At 42.9% G+C, this 23870-nt stretch overlaps 1 pseudogene; it reads left to right on the forward strand.

The window, feature by feature from the left end:
• The first annotated feature begins 270 nt into the window (after positions 1-270).
• On the forward strand, positions 271-2184 carry LOC114113744 (large ribosomal subunit protein uL22-like; annotated as a pseudogene).
• The last annotated feature ends 21686 nt before the right edge of the window (positions 2185-23870 follow it).

Below are 23870 nucleotides of genomic sequence, written 5' to 3' on the forward strand. Positions count from 1 at the left end.
CCTTGTGTTCAGGGAGCAGAAGGAAAATCCAGAGACCGGAGACCCTCTTCCTACAGGTAGAGTCCAGTCCCACTGGGGAGACGGGATGGCACTCACGACGCAGGGACCAAGGCAAAGAAAGACAGAGACAGACCAGGAGGCACTTTATTGAGCTTCAGAGATAAGTGCTGGAAAGATGGAAAGAAATGAAACAGAAAAATCAAGGTCAGGACTAAAGATTAACATGAAGGGATAGCTCTTCTGGTAAGAGGCTTGAAATGACCTCTAAAAATGGTTTGCCATTCAATTGACTCAGGAAACTCAACAAAATCATGCAAATCACGAGGTTCATATCTTTGTGTTCACTCTAAGAACACTCATGGAACTGCCCAGGCCATTAACGGTATGTATATCTGAAAAGCCACCAAGTACCTGAAGGATGTCCCTTTACAGAGCTGTGAGTTCCACTCTGTCATTAAGATAGTGGAGTTGGGAGGTGGGCCCAGGTCAAACAGTGGGACCAGATGCAGGGTCAGTTCAGTTCAGTTCAGTCGCTCAGTCGTGTCCAACTCTTTGCAACCCCATGAATTGCAGCACGCCAGGCCTCCCTGTCCATCACCAACTCCTGGAGTTCACTCAGACTCACGTCCATCGAGTTGGTGATGCCATCCAGCCATCTCATCCTCTGTCATCCCCTTCTCCTCCTGCCCCCAATTCCTCTCAGCATCAGAGTCTTTTCCAATGAGTCAACCCTTCGCATGAGGTGGCCAAAGTACTGGAGCTTCAGCTTTAGCATCATTCCTTCCAAAGAACACCCAGGACTGATCTCCTCTAGAATGGACTGGTTGGATCTCCTTGCAGTCCAAGGGCCTCTCAAGAGTCTTCTCCAACACCACAGTTCAAAAGCATCAATTCTTCAGCGCTCAGCTTTCTTCACAGTCCAACTCTCACATCCATACATGACCACAGGAAAAACCAGAGCCTTGACTAGATGGACCTTTGTTGGCAAAGTAATGTCTCTGCTTTTCAATATGCTATCTAGGTTGGTCATAACTTTTCTTCCAAGGAGTAAGCATCTTTTAATTTCATGGCTGCAGTCACCATCTGCAGAGATTTTGGAGCCCAGAAAAATAAAGTCAGCCACTGTTTCCACTGTTTCCCCATCTATTTGCCAAGAAGTGATGGGACCAGATGCCATGATCTTTGTTTTCTGAATGTTGAGCTTTAAGCCAACTTTTTCACTCTCCTCTTTCACTTTCATCAAGAGGCTTTTTAGTTCCTCTTCACTTTCTGCCATAAGGGTGGTGTCATCTGCATATCTGAGGTTATTGATATTTCTCCCGGCAATCTTGAGTCCAGCTTGTGCTTCTTCCAGCCCAGTGTTTCTCATGATGTACTCTGCATATAAGTTAAATAAGCAGGGTGACACTATACAGCCTTGATGTACTCCTTTTCCTATTTGGAACCAGTCTGTTGTTCCATGTCCAGTTCTAACTGTTGCTTCCTGACCTGCATATAGGTTTCTCAAGAGGCAGGTCAGGTGGTTTGGTATTCCCGTCTCTTTCAGAATTTTCCACAGTTTATTGTGATCCACACAGTCAAAGGCTTTGGCATAGTCATAGTTTTTCTGGAACTCTCTTGCTTTTTCGATGGTCCAACAGATGTTGGCAATTTGATCTCTGGTTCCTCTGCCTTTTCTAAAACCAGCTTGAACATCTGGAAGTTCATGGTTCACGTATTGCTGAAGCCTGGCTTGGAGAATTTTGAGATTACTTTACTCATGTGTGAGATGAGTGCAGTTGTGCGGTAGTCTGAGCTTTCTTTGGCATTGCCTTTCTTTGAGATTGGAATGAAAACTGACCTTTTCCAGTCCTGTGGCCACTGCTGAGTTTTCCAAATTTGCTGGCATACTGAGTGCAGCACTTTCACAGCATCATCTTTCAGGATTTGAATGCAGAGTCAGTGGCCCAAAAAGAGTGTTGAATTTTTACTGCATGTGCTCAGAAAGCAGAGTAATGCTGAATTAAGGGCTTAGATGCAAATTCTCTGGTTATTGAGCACATTCAGATAAACAAAGTCCCAAGATATGGCACTCATGGTCAGATCAACCCATTCATGAGCTCTTCCTGCCACACTGAGATGGTTCTTACTGAAAAATAACACACTATTCCTAAACCAGAAGACGGAATTGCACAGAAGAAAAAGATACCCCAGAAGAAACCAAAGAAACAAAAACTTCTGGGAATAAATGCCATAAGAAAATAAAAAAGGAGAGAGAGAGAAACGTGAATGGATATACACAAGATGCCATGCCTCTGTCTCTATGTATGTTTTGCAAGAGGCATCTGAAAAGGGTGGTGAAAAGCAGTGGCCCTAGATCTGTGGAGAAAAGCAAGGAAAGGGCCTCTAGTCTGGGGAAGAAGGTAAGAGGGTAAAAGACAGGAAGGTGTGATGAAAATTAGGTCACCAGCCTTCTGTTCTCCCAGCTGATTCAGACTCACACCCACTACTGGTGGGCAAGCCAGTAGCTTCTTGCCAGGCTATTTGGCCCATGAAATACATCTTCAGGGTCCAGAAAATGAAAAAGAGTGATCTTGCTTACATACAGCTTTGAGCCTCTACTGAGGAACACTCAGAGTTAAGTCCACTCTAACATAAAAAGATGGGCACTGGGAGAGAACCGTCTTCCACACCACAAAGGGCTTCAAATCTCTGAAGAGTTATTGTTTGTGGGACCACGGGCAGCCGTTCTTCATTCTTTCTGGGGAAATAAAAACCACAAAGAAGTAGAATGAAACTATAGAAGCAAGGATTGAGTTAGACAGAGGAAACATTTCCTGAGTGAAGCAACCCCCCTCTTGGTAGTGTTTAGGGCAGGCTTTCTGATACTCACCCATCAGGATGACTTAGACGCCAGTTAGTTGAGCTTGTTGGAATATAGTGCTAAATGCAATGTTTCATTGCAGAGCTCAAATATTTCCTCATCTGTAAAATGGGCAAAATAATCTTATTTCACAGAGATGGCATGGGAGAAAATGCATCATCCCACAAGAGGCCCCTAGCAGGTAGTGTGTGTGTGTGTGTGTGTGTGTGTGTGTGTGTGTGTGCGCGAGAGAGAGAGAGAGAGAGAGAGAGAGAGAGACAGAAATCATTTCCTCAGTAAATACTGACACTTTTCTTTGCCCCCTCAGTTTTCTTAAATATAAAATGAGTATGGAGTGCGTCCTTTAGAGGCTTAGTGTGACTATCAAAGGGTCCAATAGATGGGAAACATTTAGATACTGTAAACACACAAAGACATATGTTATCATTAGAAGCTCTGTGAAAGTATTTTACCATATTGTTCTATCAATATATTGCAGCAGTAAAGAATTCTCCGGCCAATGCAGGAGATGTACAAGAAGTAGGTTCAATCCCTGGGTCAGGAAGATCTGCGGGAGTAGGAAATGGCAACCCACTCCAGTATTTTTTCCTGGAAAATTCCATGGGCAAAAGAGTCTGGTGGGCTATCGTCCATGGAGTCGCCAAGAGTCAGACGCGACTGCGCGCACATGCACTCTGCTATCACAGGTCAGTGTTTTTGTTTCACAAATATAGGCTATAACCCTTGCCCCTGGCTCAGAACAACACCCTTACGCTGCTTAAGAAAAGCCAAAATAATCCTAAAATCTCAAACTTCCCTGACTTCAGATCAGTTCTAGCACAGGAGAAGAAAGAGAATAGAAAGCTCGTAAGTCAGTCAGGACTGAGTTCAAATCCCAATACCACTATTATTTAGTATCTTTGAACCTTGGTTTTCTTGTTCACAAAATGGAGGTAAGTATGATCTCCCATTTGGACCATTTTAAGGTTTTAGTGAAATAAAATATATGCAAGGCCTGGCCTATTGAGAATGGTCTTTGACTATTAGTTCCCTTCACACAAGACACATTGCATCTTATTACTGGTCAGGGTTCTGCGTGGAGACAGGAGCATGAACACATTGATGTTTAACAATTTAAGATTTGGAGCAATGTGTGAAGGGCAGGGAGAATCACAGAGAACCTCTAAACCTGGACTGCAGTGCCTTGACAGAATGACCATCGTTTCCCTAATCCGTTCTTTCTTTTCTGTAACCTTCTCCAACAGAAATTCCTCATTTTTCCCTGTAGGCTAATGTGCCACTTTAAATAGTTTTCAGCCTCAAAGTAGCCTCCAGGTCCTGCTTTGTCCAGGAGAAGAGGGCAAGGAGACTGATGATTAAAAGAAGATGCTTCCACCCAGGTCTTGCCCAGCTCATTTCGAAAATTGGTCCAATATACATCCATGATAGTGTCCAAAGCACTTCCGCTCCTGACAAAAGGGAGCATGTTTCCACATCCCTCACCTTGCTAGGGGAGAAGGAAGGAGCCTGGAGGGGAAGCTGAGGTCTGCAGGTGCATTCGTGTACCTCTGCAGGTACACACATTAGACAATGTGTCTGCATGGATCTGTGTTAGTGGAGGGGAAGGTGGCATAATCCTAATGTGGGGAGGCTTGCTATTTGGGTGAATGTATGACTAGTGAGCACATACACTGGGTTACTGCTGAAGCATAGTTGTGTCTGCAGGTGCCAGTGTCTATCTAGCATGGCATAGGTGCTACGGACTGTGTATTATGTATGTTGGTGTTTGTGGCTGAGAAATATGATCACAGAAAGTCTCATGCAGATAGAGCTCAATTGTCAAACTAAAGTGGAAAAACGAAGCCGTATACATATATGGCTGAACTGAATTCGGCAATTTGGGCAAAAACTCACTTTTTAATTCTCAATCTGTTTCTCAGTGCAGTCTTCAGACTAAACCATTAAAATATAAACATTATAAGGGCAGGAATTTTTACCATCTTATCATTTTATAAACATTTTATAAAATGTCTTTGACCATTTTATCTGATGTATCCTCAGCACCTAGAACAAAGAATGCTTGGCACAAGGTAGACATGAGATAAATTTTAGAATGCCTGTGTGCTTGCTAATCACTTCAGTCGTGTGTGACTCTGTGACCCCACAGACGGTAGCCTGCCAGGCTCCTCTGTCCATGGGGTTCTCCAGGCAAGAATGCTGGAGTGGGTTGCCATGTCCTCCTCTAGGGGATCTTCCTGACCCAGGGATTGAACCTGCATCTCTTATGTCTCCTTCTTTGACAGGCAGGTTTTTTACCACTAGCACCACCTGGGAAGCCCAAATATTGAAATAAATGTCTTATAAGTGAAAGAAAGTGAAGTCGCCCAGTTGTGTCTGACTCTTTGCGACCTCATGGACTGTAGCCTACCAGGCTCCTCAGTCCATGGAATTTTCCAGGCAAGAGTACTGGAGTGGGTTGCCATTTCCTTCTCCAGGGGATCTTCCCGACCCAGGGACTGAACCCAGGTCTCCCGCATTGCAGGCAGACGCTTTACCGTCTGAGCCACCAGGGAAGCACTTATAAATGAATAAGAGATTTATTTGAACTTCCAGGCCCATTCTGGCTTGGCCAATTAATGAGGGAGTTGGGATGATGGCAAAGAAAGACTAGGGACCTGCTGGACACTGATACCTGAGGAAGAAGAAGCATATGAAGAACGAAGCTGGAAGAATTCATCCAAGCCGTCTCCTCAGGTGGATGGGGATGTAAAACAGAGCTGTTAACATTCTATGGGAGAAGTTATTCCTGAGTATTTGTTCTCTAACATTTTATGAGGATCTACCGTGTGGAGGATTCAGTATGAGGTGGGGTGATTATAATGATGAGCAAGCTGTGGTCTTGAGGTATGCATTTTGGTGAAGACAATAAAATGGGCATGGGCCTTGCTGCTGCTGCTAAGTGGCTTCAGTCGTGTCCGACTCTGTGTGACCCCATAGATGGCAGCCCACCAGGCTCCTCTGTCCCCAGGATTCTCCAAGCAAGAATACCGGAGGTGAAGTCGCTCAGTCATGTCCGACTCTTTGTGACCCCGTGGACTGTAACCTACTAGGCTTCTCCGTCCGTGGGATTCTCCAGGCAAGAATACTGGAGTGGATTGCCTTTTCCTTTTCCAGGCATGGGCCTTAGTGATGTTAAATTGCTTCAGTCATGTCTGACTCTATGCAGCCCTATGGACTGTAGCCCCTTGGGCTCCTCTGTCCATGGAATTCTCTAGGCACGAATACTGGAGTGGGTTGCCATGCCCTCCTCCAGCGGCTCTTCCCCACCCAGGGATTGAACCCATGTCTCCTACATCTCCTGCAGTACAGGGGGATTCTTTACTGCTGAGCCACCAGGGAAGCCTATAGGCGTAAGTAAAGGTTTGTATAAAGTGCTCTGGGAGCAGATGGGCTGGTGGAGGAGCTAGGTTTTGAAGCCTGAGTTCTTTCTCACTTGCCCAATGCAGAAGGGGACAGGGTTTTCCAAGCAGAATAGGGCAAAACCCCTGATGCTCGTGGGAACAGAAAGAGGTGGGGCTTATTGTGCACAAGGGCAATGACACAGAGAATGCACAAGGAATCCAGGCTTGTAGGTACAAAGATTTCCTAGAGATGTTGTCCTGAAGCAGATAATCCATAAAGCACAAACCTAATGATACAAGTACTGTATCCTGACTGCACGTGTAGCATTGATTTTATGTGCTGTGCTTAGGTGCTCAGTGGTGTCCAACTCTTTTCAACCCCATGGACTGTAAGCCCACCAGGCTCCGCTGTCCATGGGTACGCTCCAGGCAAGACTACTGGAGTGGGTTGCCATGCCCTCCTCCAGGGGGTATTCCCAACCCAGGGATCAAATCAGGTCTCCCACATTGCAGGTGGATTCTTTACCATCTGAGCCACCAGGGAAGCCCAAGAATACTGCAGTGGGTAGCTTACTCCTTCTCCAGTGGAACTTCCCAACCCAGGAATCAAACTGGGGTCTCCTGCGTTGCAGACGAATTCTTTACCAACTGAGCTACCCGGGAAGCCCATTGATTTCATACTTGTGGTCAACAGCAAGAAAAGGGCAATGTGTGGATAAGGATTAAGAAGTTACATGGCGATTTTTATGAGACAATATCATATGACAGCATTGTAAAATGCAAATGAAAGAAAAGGGAAAACAGCTACTGAGAAGACTTTCTTCATAAATTCACTTAAGGAAACACAGCCCATGTATAGAAAATGGCTCAGAAACACTTACAAAGCAACATATAAATAGTGCAAATAAATACAACACAGATCGAGTCCCTGGTGCTATGTAAACACAGAATAAACAAGAAGCCAATATTGGATGAGGAGAACTGGGGAATGCTTCCTGCAGGATGGAGATTTAATTATTGGCAGGCCTGGGATAAGGGTATGTTGAATAGAGTTACTTGCAAATGAATCAAGCCACATTCGGAAAACAGGCAGGGTGAGAAAATCATCAGAGCCCCCCTGGCTTACTCCCACGGAGGCTGTTTTCCTGCCTGCCACACTGAGCACATTACTCATTTGCTACTTGGAACAGTCTGTTTTCGTTTCCTATGCTGGCAGACACCCCTGTCAGACACCCCACTCAGTTTCTCACAGACAATTATGACTTTCAGATTTCCTGTGGCTCCAGGAGTAAGGGGGTCGGTTAGCCCAAGACCACAAAGAGGCAATTATCTTGGTAATTTAGGTGTCAAACTACTTTACTTGAGTATCAGGCTCATCCCTCCAGTTTTCTGCTCCCCACAGCCTGGCAGTTGACTATCCTAAGACCAGCATATGTAGCACAGAGTCTTGGAAAATCTAAAAATGTCCAATAAAATGCAGCTGTATGAACATCAGGCAGGACCTTTGGGCCCCTCAACCATCTTTTCCATCTGCCATGTGGTTTGACATACACAGCTATCTTTAAGTTGTTGTTCAATCGCTAAGTCGTGTCCATGGATGGTAGTACGCCAGGCTTCCCTGTCCTTCAGTATCTCCTGGGGTTTGCTCAGGTTCATGTCCATTGAGTTGGTGATGCTATCTAACCATCTCATCCTCTGCTGCCCCCTTCTCCTTTTGCCTTCAATCTTTCCCAGCATCAGGGTCTTTTCCAACAAGTTGGCTGTTTGCAGTAGGTGGCCAAAGTATTGGAGCTTCAGCTTCAGCATCAGTCCTTCCAGTGAATATTCAGGGTTGATTTCCTTTAGGATGGACTGGTTGGATTTCCTTACAGTCCAAGGGGCTCTCAAGAGTCTTCTCCAGCACCACAATTCGAAAGCATCAATTCTTTGATGCTCAGTCTTCTTTATGGTCCAACTCGCACATCCGTATTTGACTACTGGAAAATCTTGAAAAGCCTATGTTAATTTCCTGTAGATGAATGAGTAAAGATCAGCTTCTGGTTTTGTTAGGTTTGAAAATCAAGGTAGTCACTGACCTAGAAAAAGAATGTGAGTCTGAAAGGACCCCTCACGGTGATCTCTAAACTGAAACACTGTTAGCCTAGACTTTTGTCAATGTAAACTGCCTGCTCTAGAGGTAGGTTTGAGAAGAGTTTAAAAGGAAAGGATTTGGTAATTTAAACAGTGGTAGCGAGGGAGAAGAAGAGGAAGGAGTTAATAAAGGTGACCTGGCTTCTGGTAGAGGCAACTGGATGCCCCCAACTGAAATGGGGTCTACAAAAGATAGAGCAGTTTAAAGAAAGCAGGTGAGTTCTACTCTTGAGCACATTAAATTTGAGCTACTAGGCAGACTTCCCTGGTGTTCCAATGGCTAAGACTCTGTGCTTCCAAAGCAGGGGGCCTGGGACTGATCCATAGTGAGGGAACTAGATTCCACATGGCGCAGCTAAGGCCTGGTACACCCAAATAAATAAAGAAATAAATTGTTGTTGTCACTGTTTAGTTGTTAAGTGATGTCTGACTTTTTGTGACCCTGTGGACAGCAGCATGTCAGGCTTCCCGGTCCTTCACTATCTCTCGGAGTTTGCTCAAATTCATGTCCTTTGAGTTGGTGATGCCATCCAACCATCTCATCCTCTGTCACTCCCTTCTCCTGCCCTCAATCTTTCCCAATATCAGGGTCTTTTCTAATGAGAAATGGCTCTTCCCATTAGGTGGCCAATTTGAATTTTTAAAAATATGAGCTACTTGGGAGTAGACAGTGGCTGGATACATCAGTCTGTTCTAGCCTTGCCTACTCTGTTTTATTTAATGCTATGTAGCCTTAACCTCCTACCATATTTCATGTCCTCAGATGACACATGATGTCTAACATTTCTTTAGTATCCACCTGCAAAGAACCTCAGATGGGGTCCACTCACAATCGGGGCTAATATTTGTTGTTGATTAATGAATGGGCTGGGGAAAAAATATTTGAAGGCTCTTCAAGAGAAATCTCCTCCCTCACAACTTGCTAATTCATTGGGGGCAGCATGTTTCTTTGGACCCAGTATAGACCAGTTTAGACCAATATAGCTTTGCTATTTCAGTCTGCTCTCCTTTTTTTCTTTTTTTGAAATAGTCCTGGTTGTATCTATGCACTAGGTTAAGTTGTAAACTATATTAAGCTGAAGTTAGGGTAGGTGATTTCATAAGTCTGTCTGCATGATGCATTGCTATTATTTTAGTCTATTACTTTATATCATAAAAATGGGTTGGGAGACAAGCCCAGCTTGTCCCACCCCCATAGCAAATGTACGCATATCAAATACTGCTAAGAGGACACCGGGAGAAGACTCTGACCCCAGAGACCAGGGACTTTGGAACCATCTATTTGTGGTAGAGACACCTTATGCTCCCACATATGAATCAGTAGAGTTAACTCTTCCCCCCATTTCCTCACTGCTAAGAAGAGTACTCCCTCCAGTTTGTGGAAATGTGGAGCTAATTTTTAAGTTCCCCCTAATCTTTGCCTTATACAATCAAACTATCACCAAACCTCTCACATTCTCTTACCTTTTTATTTCTCAGATTCTGCTCTTCTCTTCTGATTTCTTGGCTCTAGAAATCAGAGCCTGAAGTAGAAGTTTCTGTGATAACATTTTATTGAGGAGTACAGTTCCAGGAAAGCAAGAGTGAAGGATGGGGAAAGCAAAGCAGAAAGAAGGAGCAAACCAAAAGGATTGTGTCGGGACTTCCTGGGTGGTCCAGTGGCTTGGGACTCTGTATTCCCAATGCAGAGGGCGCGGGTTCAGTTTTTGGTCAGGGAACTAGATCCCACATGCTGCAACTAAAGATCCTGCATGCCACAACTGAGGCCTGATACAGCCAATTAATACATTTAAAAGGTAAAAACTAAATAAAATGATTGCATTATATAGCTTACCACAGCTTCTTGAAAAGTTGTTGCTTCACGTGGGAAGCTGTCTTCAAATGAGCCATGTGAAGCAACTGTAGCCCCAGTCTATCCAGGGGAAAGAAGGAAAACATTTAGCTGCTAGCTCACATTATTAAATTTTTGTCCCTTGAGGTGTTAACTATCTCATGCATGTGAGTGTGTATGTGTGTGTGTGTGTGTGTGTGTGTGTGTACGTGTGCGCTGTGCACAAGCCTCTTAATAGCAGCATGGAAGCCCCAGGGTAGGGGACAAAAGACATAGAGCACAGGTGTAAGGTGGGCCAGTCTGGGCGTGTCTGCAAGTTGAGGGACCTTGTTCACTGGGGCTGAACTCCCCGAACTCCTAGCAACAACAGACTCCCCTGCCAGAGGCTGAATCTGGCATACTCCTTTATCATTCTTATAGTCCTCAACCTGGTCTAGAACCAAATTGGTTGTCTGGACTATCTCAACAGACTCCTAGCCATCTTTCATGTTTTCTTGTATCTAGTCTTTCCCTTCTTTATTTTTTAAATTTGTATTGAAACATAGTTGAATTACAATGTTGTGTTAGTTTCAGATATACAGCAAAGTAATTCAGCTATACATATATATTTCTTTTCCAGATCCTTCTCCATTATAGGTTTTTACAAGATACTGAACCCTGTGCTATACAGTGGGTCCTTGTTGATTATCTGCTTTATATACAGTAGTGTATATTTTTTAATCCCAAACTCCTCATTTATCCGTCCTCCCTCTATCCTCTTTGGTAATATAAGTTTGTCTTCTACGTCTGTGAGTCTATTTCTGTTTTGCAGGTAAGTTCATCTGTATCATTTTTTTTTGTATTCCATGTATAAGGAATATCATATGATATCTGTTTTTCTCTGACTTACTTCACTTAGTTGATTATCTCCAGGTCCATCCACATTGTTGCAAATGGCATTATTTCATTCTTTTTTAATGGCTGAGTAATATTCCATTGTGTATCCCTTCTTTCAATTAACCAGTTACTGGTAAGAAATCAAAAATCCATAAAAGTTGTTTCAATTGGGTCGCTGTGTTATGCAGTAGCTACTGTTGTTCATCATATCAAATCAGATTCCCTCAGTTGGGGCTTAATTCACCCCTTGTGCTGCTTCAGCCCTTTCCCTCCATCGAATGGCCTTCCAAATTGAATCTCTTCTCTGGTTCAAGTCCCCTGCCTCCTCTCTTTCTTATCTGACACACTCATGCAAAACCTTAGGACTTCATGTCAAAAATGCTCTTCTCCAGTAATGCAAATTCCTCTCCTTATAAAAATAATAACTAAGATTTCTTAATGCTTACTGTGTTCCAGGCATTGTGCCGAAGACTTTGCATATATCATCCTCAGTTAACATTTTTAAAAAAGCCTTTAAAGCAAGTAGTATGATTAGCCACATTTTACAAAAGAGTTAACTGGTACTTGGAATGATTGGGCATTTTGCCCACGATTATATGGCTAATAAACTGCACAGTAATGACTTAAACTCTGGTTTGCCTAAACTCCACATAAAACTTCTTATTTGCAGGAAGACTTCCCTTGTTAACTCAACCCGGTAGTGACAACTCTATTGCTCTGTGACTGCTCAGCAGTTACAAATATAGTTTCATTATGCTGCTTTGCCTCTTTTGAAACATTACCTTATTAAGTGTTCTTAAGTCTTTTATTGCTCTGTGTGTGTGTGTGTGTGTGTGTGTGTGTGTGTGAGTGAGAAAGAGAGAGAAAGAGAGAGCACTTTCCCAAACTAGACCTTAAACTGGGAAATCCCAAAACTCAGAGACTGACTTTCATGACTTTTTTGTTAATCATTTGGTTTATTCTTCTTAAAATAATTTTTATTGGAGTATAGTTTTTTTCAAATTTTAAACTTTTTATTTTGTATGGGTGTATAGCCTTAAGAATTTGTGATGGTTTCAGGTGAATAGCGAAGGGACTCAGCCATACGTATACGTGTATCCATTCTCCCCCCAATGCCCCTCCCATCCAGGCTGCCACATAACACTGAGCAGAGTTCCATGTGCAATATGGTAGGTCCTTGTTGAGGTTCCATTTGGGAATATAGCAGTGTGTACATGTTGATTTACAGTGTTGTGTTAGTTTCAGGTGTACAACAAAGTGAATTAATTATACACGTACACATGGCCACTCTTTTTAAGATTCTTTTCCCATATAGGCCATTACGGAGTATTGAGTAGAGTTCCCTGTGCCGTATGGTAGATCCGCATTAGCTGTCTATTCTATATATAGTGGTGTGTATATATCAGCCCCAACCTCTCAATTTGCCTCTTCCCCCTTACCTCTTAGTTTCTTTTGTACATCTGTAACTCTACTTCTGTTTTGTACATAAGTAAGTTTATACTTTTAACAATTAATTTTATTAGATGTAGTTGCTTTACAAAGTTGCATTAGTTTCTACTGCACAGCAAAATGGATCAACCATACGCATCCATATATCCCCTCCCTTTTGGATTTCCTTTTTGCTCAGGTCACCACAGTACATTAAGTAGAGTTCCCTGTGCTGTACACATGTTCTCATTTTGCACTTTTGTTCTCAGTCGTATCTGACTTTTTGCAATCCTATGGACTGTAGCCTGCCAGACTCCTCTATCCATGGGATTCTCCAGGCAAGATGGCTGGAGTGGGTTGCCATTTCCTCCTCTAGGGGATCTTCCTGAACTGCATCTCCTGCATTGCAAGCAGATTTTTTACTGCTGAGCCACTACTTTATATATTGTATCAGTAGTGTGTATGTGCATTTGTACTTTTTTTTGGGGGGGGGAAATGAATATATATTAATTAATTTATTTTATTATCTTTCATTTTATTTTATTTTTTATATCTCTGTCATCAGAGGGCATAACTCTGCTCTTCAGCACTAGAAGCACAAGAATACTAGAATGCTTACAGAACACCATTCAGATGTAGTTTTGTATAAAACAATGGGGTGGCCACACACAGAATAAGAATCCACTCCTAGATTCTCCTCCCTAAGGCAAAATGAAGTCAAGGATGGCCCAGGGAAGAGACGCGGGAAGGACTTAGGACAATAGTGATCTTTATTTACAAAGATAAAATTTGACTGGGTAAGGATACAGTGAAAAATTTTAAGTCAAGAAGGATATGATTTACTATAATCACGTTTACTAAATCATGAAGTAATGGGTCAAGGGGGCACATTTTAATACATAAAAGAACACCTGAGGATCTTGTTAAAATGTGGGTCTTGATTCAGCTGGTCCAACGTAGGGCTGACATTCTGCATTTCTTCCAAGGTTTAGGTAATGCCAATACTGGGGTCATGAGCCACACTCTGAGTAGCATATATCTAGACTTTGCAAGAGATTCCTGAAAATAAATAAAGAAAATGTAACAACTCTAGTTGAATAATGTAAAGAAACTCAGATACACTTCCCAGTATTCTGAAGTCGCGTGTGTTGATAGTTTATTCCTTCTTGCTGCTGAGAAGTATCTCATTGTGTGTATCCCACAACTTGTGATCCATTTACCAGATGATGGACTTTTGAGTTGTTTACAGTTTTACCTCTATTATGAATAAGGTTGCTGTGAACATTTGGCGTCAAGTCCTTGGGGAACATACATGGACTGTTAGGGATAAATCTGGGTTAGTTTAGCCTTGGTACTAAGGCATCATCTTTCTGGAATTTCCACTGATTACTCCAGGTGTTCAACGATGGCTAAGTGAATGAAATCCGAATGTTTCCCAGTCCTGTGTAAATTCTAAGAACTGTCCAACTTACACTTATCTGCTGTTGTTCTTTGCTCAGCATTATGGAGTTTTACCCTACCCAGGCACAGATTAGTATTAATCCAAAAAATTCCAGGAGGTTGTAGGCAGGCTTCTGGAGCTCTTTCTCTGCATAACTCCTCCTCTGAACTCTTCTTACCCACCAATTCTAGCTGTCTCAGCTTCCCCGAACTCCAGTTTCCACCTCAGCTTGGCGTGACCCCCATACCCTGCTTGATGCCTCCTGTCTCTGCTGCTACTGTTTCCACATTGCCTCCAGGCTGGAATCCAGGGTGAGGATGGGGTGCACCTTGTTTGTGTCCCTCTCTCAGGGATCACAGTCTTGCATCACTTCTGGGCTCAATATTTGAGAATATCTTTTCATGTGTATTTTCTAGGTGTTTACAATGGGAAAATACATTCAAATTCAGCTCTTTCCTCGTAAGCAGTCCTCTTACCTGGCTTCTTATTTTCTTTTACTCTTCATTTTTCATATTCTGCAGTTTCACTGACACTAGTTAAGTATGGAGTTTCTTTACTCAACTTGCTTGGAACTCATTGGGCTTCTTAGCGACTAAGCAGTTTTAGAAAATTCTGTAGGGTGATTAACTCTTCAAATATTGCCTCTGCTCTATCATTTCTCTCCTTCTGTTTTGGAACTTTAGTTAATATATGATAGGTCTTCTCACTCTATCTTCCATATCACTCAACTCTCTTCTATATTTTCATATATTTGTCTCTGTCTCTCTGTGCTGCATTCTGGATTTTTTCTGACTTATCTCTCAGTTTGCCTGTTCTCTCTTCAATTGGATGATCCCATCTGCTGTTAGACTCATTCTACAGTAAGTCCTCTACATAACCTTCAATTGCGAATTTTCAAAGATGAGAACATGTGTTTCATCAACGTCAGATGTGAGTGAATTGCAGCTTGCCCTCTGTCTCCTATTGCTGATGATCCTTCAGTTCAACCATCTCCTACTTCCTCTCCCTCCTCAAGTCAGTAACTCTTCTTGTCTGTTCATTCGATGCTAGCTGATCTGATAGAGTGCCTGAAGAACTATGGATGGAAGTTCAAGACATTGTACAGGAGGCGGTGATCAAAACCATCCCCAAGAAAAAGAAATGCAAAAAGACAAAATGATTGTCTGAGGAGGCCTTACAAATAGCTCAGAAAAGAAGAAAAGTGAAAGGCAAGGGAGAAAAGGAAAGATACACCCATCTGAACACAGAGTTCCAAAGAATAGCAAGGAGATATAAGAAAGCCTTCCTAAGTGAACAATGCAAAGAAATTTAAAAAAAAAAAAAAAAGAATAGGAAAGACTAGAGATCTCTTCAAGAAAATTAGAGATACGATGGGAACATTTTATGCAAAGGCAGGCACAATAAAGGACAGAAATGGTATGGACCTAACAGAAGCACAAGATATTAAGAAGAGATGACAAGAATACACAGAAGGACTATACAAAAAAGATCTTCATGACCCAGATAACCATGATGGTGTGATCACTCACCTAGAGCCAGACATCTTGGAGTGTGAAGTCAAGTGGGCCCTAGGAAGCATCACTATGAACAAAGCTAGTGGAGGTGATGGAATTCCAGCTGAGCTATTTCAAATCCTAAAAGATGATGCTGTGAATGCGCTGAATAAATATGCCAGCAAATTTGGAAAACTCAGCAGTGGCCACAGGACTGGAAAAATTGGAGATTCCAATCCCAAAGAAGGGCAATGCCAAAGAATGTTCAATACCACACAATTGCACTCATTTCACACGCTAGCAAAGTAATGCTCAAAATTCTCCACTCCAGGCTTCAACAGTACATGAACCGAGAACTTCCAGATGTACAAGCTGGATTTAGAAAAGGCAGAGGAACCAGAGATCAAATTGCCAATATTTGTTGGATCATAAGAAAAGCAAAAGAATTCCAGAAAAGCATCTACTTCTGCTTCATTGACTACAAGAAAGCCTTTGACTGTGTGGATCACAACAAACTGTGGAAAATTCTTAAAAGAGATGGGAATACCAGATCACCTTACCTACCTCCTGAGAAATCTGTATGCAGGTCAAGGAGCAACAGTTAGAACTGGATATAGAACAACAGACTGGTTCCAAATTGGGAAAGGGGTACATCAAGGCTATATATTGTCAACCTGTTTATTTAACTTATATGCAGAGTACATCATGAGAAATGCCAGGCTGGATGAAGCACAAGCTAGAATCAAGATTGCTGGGAGAAATATCAATATCCTTAGATATGCAGATGACACCACCCTTATGGCAGAAATCAAAGAGGAACTAAAGAGCCTCTAGATGAAGGTGAAAGAGGAGAGTGAAAAAGTTGGCTTAAAAACTCAACATTCAAGAAACTACGATCATGGCATCCAGTCCCATCACTTCATGGCAAATAGATGGGAAAACAATGGCAACAGTGCCAGACTTTATATTTTGGGGCTCCAAAATCACTGCAGATGGTGACTGCAGCCATGAAATTAAAAGATGCTTGCTCCTTAGAAGAAAAGTTATGACAAACTTAGCATGTTAAAAAGCAGAGATGTTACTTTGCCCACGAAGGTCCATCTAGTCAAAGCTCTGGTTTTTCCAGCAGTCATGTATGGACGTGAGAGTTGGATCATAAAGAAGACTGAATGCCGAAGGTTGATGCTTTTGAACTGTGTTGTTGGAGAAGACTCTTGAGAGTCCTTTGGACTGCAAGGAGATCCAACCAGTCCATCCTAAAGGAAATTAATTCTGAATATTCACTGGAAGGACTGAAGCTGAAGCTCCAATTCTTTGGCCACCTGATGTGAAGAATCGACTCATTAGAAAAGACCCTGATGCTGGGAAAGATTGGAGGCAGGAGAAAGGGACTACAGAGGATGAGATGGTTGGATGGCATCACCAACTCAATGGACATAAGTTTGAGCAAGCTCTGGGAGATGGTGATGGACAGGGAAGCTTGGCGTGCTGCAGTCCATGGGGTTGCAAAGAGTCAGACACAACTGAGTAACTGAATGACAACAACAACAGTACTTTACAAGGTGCTGTGCTGTAAGATTAAGAATGTTTTCTTTAGGACTTCCCTGGTGGTACAGTGGATAAGAATCCGCCTGCTAATGCAGGGGACATGAGTTCGATCTCTAGTCCAGGAAGATTCCACACACCACAGAGCAACTAAACCCATGAGCCACAACTATGGAGCTCACACGCCACAGCTACTGAAGCCATTGCATGCAGAGCCGATGCTTCACAACAAGAGAAGTTACTGCAATGAAAAGCCTGTGCACTGCGATGAAGAGTGAGCCCCCCTTGCAGTAACCAGAGAAAGCCTGTGTGGAGCAACGAAGACCCCGTGCAACCAAAAATAAAAATAAATAAAATGTGTTTCTTTATTTTTTGTTTGTTTCTTGTGTATTATTCGTGTGAAAAGTATTATAAACCTATTACGCACAGTAGTATATAGCCAATTGTGTTAGTTGGATACCTAGGCTAACTTTGTTGGACTTATGAACAAACTGGTCTTTCAAATGCACTCTCAGAACAAAACTCACTTGTCTGTAGGGTACTTACTGTACTTAATTCTGTGTCAAGTCCCCTAGGTGACTTTTCATATTTTCCCTGTAACTGTTTTCTAACTTGTCTTATATTCCTGAGAATTTCAGCATCTGAAGCCGTCAAGAATCTGTTTCTGTTGTCTGGTTATTGCTGATTCTCTTTCATGGTGCCTTCCGTCCCTGTGTGCTTGCTTATTCATTGCCTTTGAAGAATAATTTGTGGGCATTTTTGAAGGTTAGGATTAACGTGTTTTCACCGAGGGAGGATTTGCATTTTACCTTTGCTAGATGCCTAGAGAAGTACTTGTTTGGCATTATTGTAAAATTCAAGGTTTGAGGTTTTCTTTGATTACCTAGGTAATGCAAATTTGGCTACAAATCCGGCTGGCTCAGAATGTCCCCCCTGCTGTGCTCAGCACCAGGGACACTTTCTTGCAGTCCTTCAGGGGGTAGAAGGAAAATTAGGTTTACTTCTGTTTTACCCTTACCCTAAGGATGTAACCCCTTGATTCTTCAGTATGTTATAGGAAAGGTTTCCTATCAGGCTCCCCGCATTAGCCAATCCTGAGTTTTAACCTCTGAGACCAGAGTTGAATTTGCCTTAATCAGCAAACACCTTCTGGTCAAAACTTGCCTCTTTATTCCACTTACCACTTTGAATTTTCACCTTCCATTAAGTTTGGCCTGATATTTCCTTACTATCTTGTCAGCTTTTTGATGCTTTTAAGATGTTTCAAGTATTTCATCTAGCATTGTTAGTTGTTTTCAGCAGGAAAGTTGATTCAAATAACCTAGCCTGTCATGTTTCCAGAAACTGAAGTGGTTTTTGTTGTGTTGTGTCTGTTTTAACAGATTCCATTAAATAGCCTCTATAAGCAATTCAAAGTAGCATTGATTCTGTTTTTATTGGGGGGGGCGGGGTTGTTTGTTATTTTTTCTGGCTGATGTGTCTTCCCAATAAAAGAACCTAATTTTTCAAATTCAAGTAATTAAAACCATATTCTACAATATGAGACTTTATTTTATGAGGATTCATATATAAACCAACTTCTTTTCTGGGAACTTATTTTGGGAAGATACAACTTCACCTTATATTTAGGCCAAAATGGTATATAAAGAGTCTTTAATAATACTCAGCATAGAGTAGGTATTTCATAAATATTCATCTCCCCCCAACTCCTTTAGTTCTTTAAAAATATCTAAGTGGTCCAGATATTTAAACTAATGTCAGTCTGTCTCTTCTTAGGGTAAGTGACATGGTCAGTGAGACATTCTCTAGGTCTCTTCTAGTTAACAGTAGTAATCACGTGAATTACACACACACACAGCCACATAACCTTATAAATGATTGGGTTTTATGCCCTTTTATTTTACAGGGATTGTTATGAAGCATAACAGCCAATATAACATAGAAGAAATTTGAGTTCCATTAAGAAAATGAAGGGTGTTTTCTTTTTCAAGCTCCAGATAAGAGCTAGTCTTCCTTATTTACTCACATAGGACTTAGGGGTTTCTAAGAAAGAAATGAGTAAAAACTACATGTAGTCTTTTTTAGTGACTCTAGTGAAGGTGGGCCCATCTTCCCGAGGTAGAATAAGCATATTTCTAGGATACAGGGTCACTGTATAGAGGATGTAAGGCTTAGGCCATAGCCACTTCCCTACCCTCTAAAACATATCACAGGTATTTCTGTATACAAGATTGCCCTCCCTGGTCCTTGCTACAAATTCCCAATCATTACCACCAGCACTACTTACACACTAAAATGGCATTTTCAAACCCCTACTAGTTAGGTATCTCTCTTGCTCCTTTTTTTGGCTAAAATAGAAACTAATTTCTTAGTTCCGAAGGCTAAAAGTCCAAGATCAAGGTGTTGGCAGGTTTAACTTCTTCTGAGGCCTCTGTCCTTGGCTTGCAGGCGGCCATCTTCTCCTTGGTCTTCACATGGTTCTTCCTCTGTGAGTTTCAATCATGTTTCTGAATTTATGTTTCTTTTATTCTCTGATTTCCCTGCTTGTAGAGTTCTGTCAATAATTTTGGAGGAGACCAAGAAGGAAAGGAAAACACAAATTCATAATATTTCAAGTTTAAAGCTGTCTCAGAGATGACCTAATGCAACACTTCCCTGTCCAAACAATTAACTGAAAGGCCAGAGAGGTTATGAGTTGCTCAGAGTTACAGACCCACAGTAGAACCCTGGGGTTCTTGACTTCTGTGCTATTCTGCTGCTGCTGCTAAGTCACTTCAGTCGTGTCCGACTCTGTGCAACCCCAGAGATGGCAGCCCACCAGGCTCCTCTGTCCTTGCATTCTCCAGGCAAGAACACTGGAGTGGGTTGCCATTTCCTTCTCCAATGCATGAAAGTGAAAAGTGAAAGTGAAGTCCCTCAGTCACGTCCGGCTCTTAGCAACCCCATGGACTGCAGCCCACCAGGCTCCTCCATCCATGGGATTTTCTAGGCAAGAGTACTGGAGTGGGGCGCCATTGCCTCCTACACCCTTGTAATACTCTGCTACTGGTCTCCTGTCTGCTCCTCAAGACTTTTTTCATCTAGACTTCGTATTAAAGACAATGAAATGAGCGCAGATCTTGAGGCCAGCTGAATGAAGTTCTTCACATTGCTGAGAGAGGGAATCAGAAGGACTGGGAACACAAATGCACTTAGGAAAGGCAATTGACAGGGAGAGAGAGAGAAAATGAAACAGGGTCTTAAAGTAACAGAAAGTCAGGAATGATGAGAGATGGAAAGGTATCCCAGACAGAGAAAACTCCATCTGAGGCCTCAGTCCAAAGAAAGGATAAGATAAATTGGGGTTGGGGCACAATAACAAAGTGACAAAAATGTGGACCACTAGCTCAGGTCAACAGTGCTCAGGTAATGAGGCAAAATTCAAATAACTTTCCTCTTCCCCTGCTGGTACAAGGAAGACAGACATGAAACTAAACTAACGTTTGAGAAGCTTTATGAAAGAATGGAGAACTTTCAGCTGGAGAGTTCTAAAAGACACCTGGATCTCCTTTCTTTGGATGGCGGGGTGAGGGGGTGGGCAGGGTACGCCAGGCGATCTTACGGGATCTTAATTCCCCAACCAGGAATAGAACCCAGCCCCTCCGCAGTGGAAGTGCCAGCTCCTAACCACTGGACTGCCAGGGAATTCCCTGGATCTCCCTTTTCACAGTGACAAGTAATGGGTTAGAACTGCCAAAGGAAATTGAAATTAGACAGCAAAGGCAAAGAGCTGTGCACGGTCAGCCAGAAGATGCTGAAAATTGAGGAAATCTTGAAACAAGGTCTAGAAGAGACAGCCTTCAGTCTGGGATGAGTTAAATTCAGTCCTGCCTAGAGGCAGAGGGAGGGTTGAAATGTCCTGTCATAGAGTCTGAAAGTCTGGATCAAGGCCGATTCATTCACTGAAACAAAGCATCTCATTATGGAGAGAGGTGGAGAACAGCAGGAAAAATCCCCAACCTATTTGCCTGGGGCTTCAAAGCAGTGTAGGTGCTTTCTGGCTTGATCAATTTTAGGCTCTGATTATAACAAAAAAATTTTCAGCTAAATCAAAGTGAAAGAACATCTCATGATACTATCACGGAGATTGAATCTCATTTACTGGGGATTTAACAATTGGGAATAACTTGCAACAACAATTTAGGCACCATTGGGAATGGAAACAGAAAGAAGAATAAGATTATCGCTTGGTTTGGGGATTTAGGAGACAGCTCTGAGGCCCTGGAGCTTGTCAGGGAGCGTTGGTTCAGTGAGGGTCCTCCTAGCCTGGTGGCTGTGCAGGAACCCGCTTCTGGGAACCTGCCGTGAAGGCTGGGTGTGTCCGAGCGTGTGCTGAATTCCTGGCTTCAATTACAGACTAGCAGGCGGCTGAAGAGTCTGTCATTGCCGATGTCATCACATTTACAAGATTCATAGGTCCCCTCTCCAATAAGACCCAAGAACCAGGGCTTCTCCACACCTGCAGCCATGGCCCACCACTGCACGCCGTGTGAAGAGGTAGGGAGTAGCTGTGAGGATCTGTCTGGTGCGTTCACTCAGTCCCAGCAGGGAGATGAGGAAATGGGACCTGGGAGAATTTACACCAAGCTCACACTGCCATGGTAAGGCCTCCATGCTATAGGCCAAAAGAATCTTCAAGGGAAAAAGAGATTTAGATGAAGGCAGAAGTATGGATAAGATGAGCTCTCAAACATCCTTTCCATTGAAACACTTGATGATACTTTCATGGTCTATGGATTGTCCTCTGCCCGTTAATATCCATTTAAATTCTTCTCCTGTCAACATCCTGGGGGATTCAGGAGACTGTGGCTGCTCAGTATGTCTTCTTCAACTGATTGTTTCTAGGCTCTGCCCTGGGGATGCCATTAGGGAACTGACAAGCATGGGGAACCGGCTTCTCCTCACAGAGCGAAACTCCCAAACAACCAGCCCCACATTCCTCTCTGACTCACGCCACCAACCCCCCCACCCCACCCCCAGTGCCCAGCAGGTCAGTGGGCTGGGAACCCTGCTACATCTGGAACAATTGCCGCTGGAATAAGATGTCTATTCTGATAGCCCTGGATCACTCCCTGGCCTGTGCCCTAGGTATTACCACAAGATGCAGCCAGTGATGGGCAGAGGATGTCAACAAGGGATCTGGCCTCGGGCTGCCAGCCTCACCTGGAGAGATCTGATCTCAGTCTGTGGCTCGTCTCTGATTCCTCCACTTGCCATAATACAGATTCCTCCCAGCCCCTGGAAAGGCACTTCTCATTATCCAAACCAGCAGATAAGAGCAGAGGCACACAGAATTCTTTCATTTGTTGACTGGCTACTATGTGCTCAGTCCTATGATAAATGTTGAGTGTGAAAGGGTGCATGAAATAAATATAAGTCTTGCATGAAGCTTACTATCTAGTGGCAGAGGCCACTATTAAGCAGACTCCCAAATAAACATATAAGCTCAAAATGTAATTCAGTTCAGTTCAGTTCAGTTCAGTCGCTCAGTCGTGTCCAACTCTTTGCAACTCCATGAACTACAGCACGCCAGGCCTCCCTGTCCATCACCAACTCCCGGAGTTCACTTAGACTCACGTCCATCAAGCCATCTCATCCTCTGTCGTCCCCTTCTCCTCCTGCCCCCAATCCTTCCCAGCATAAAAGTCTTTTCCAATGAGTCAACTCTTCGCATGAGGTGGCCAAAGTACTGGAGTTTCAGCTTCAGCATCATTCCTTCCAAAGAAATCCCAGGGCTGATCTCCTTCAGAATGGACTGGTTGGAACTCCTTGCTGTCAAGAGTCTTCTCCAACACCACAGTTCAAAAGCATCAATTCTTCGGCGCTCAGCCTTCTTCACAGTCCAACTCTCACATTCATACATGACCACAGGAAAAACAATAGCCTTGACTAGACGGACCTTAGTCGGCAAAGTAATGTCTCTGCTTTTCAATATGCTATCTAGGTTGATCATAACTTTTCTTCCAAGGAGTAAGCGTCTTTTAATTTCATGGCTGCAATCACCGTCTGCAGTGCTTTGTTACCAAAAAAAGTGAGTGAAATAAATGCATATTACTTTACCTACACAAAGTTGCTCACATACACACATTTGCAAACATCCCATCTGTGTCTACCCCTCGTGGTCTTTCTTTTTCTTTAAAAATTCATTTATTTATTTGGCTGCCTTGGGTCTTAGTTGTGGCATGCGGGAATCTTCATTGCAGTGCATGGACTCTCCAGTTGTGGGGCCTAATTGCTCTACAGTACATGAGATATTAGTTCCCGTGAAAGTTGCTCAGTCATGTCTGACTCTTTGCGACCCCACGGACTATACAGCCCATGGAATTCTCCAGGCCAGAATACTGGAGTGGGTAGCCGTTCCCTTCTCCAGGGGATCTTCCCAACCCAGGAATTGAACCCAGGTCTCCCGCATTCCAAGCAGATTATTTACAAGCTGAGCCACAAGGGAAGCCCTAGTAACCTGACCAGGGGTTATCAAACCCATGTTCCCAGCACTGCAAGGCTGACTCTCAATCCCTGGGCCACCAGGGAAGTCCCCCTTATCTTCTTTCTGACACATTGTTTCTGCCAAACCCAAGGCAGTGCAAGCATGGAGTCTGCAAAAACCCACCAAGTGGATAATCCACAAATCAGGAATAAAGACTTTACCCAACATCTATATGAAAATTCACCTTGATTAATCATCTAGATATGAAAATCATATCAGAATTGATCACAAAATTCCATTCCATGTGTACATCTAGGTGAATAAACTTCATCTTCATTTTCCTCAAGGTTTTCTATCTCTGAATCAGAAAAGCAAAAAAAAAAAAAAAAAAGTTTTTTTTGAGAAACCAGAAAGGCA

The sequence above is a fragment of the Ovis aries genome, chromosome 3, assembly GCF_016772045.2.
Source record: "Ovis aries strain OAR_USU_Benz2616 breed Rambouillet chromosome 3, ARS-UI_Ramb_v3.0, whole genome shotgun sequence".
In the NCBI taxonomy this organism is placed as follows: Eukaryota; Metazoa; Chordata; class Mammalia; order Artiodactyla; family Bovidae; genus Ovis; species Ovis aries.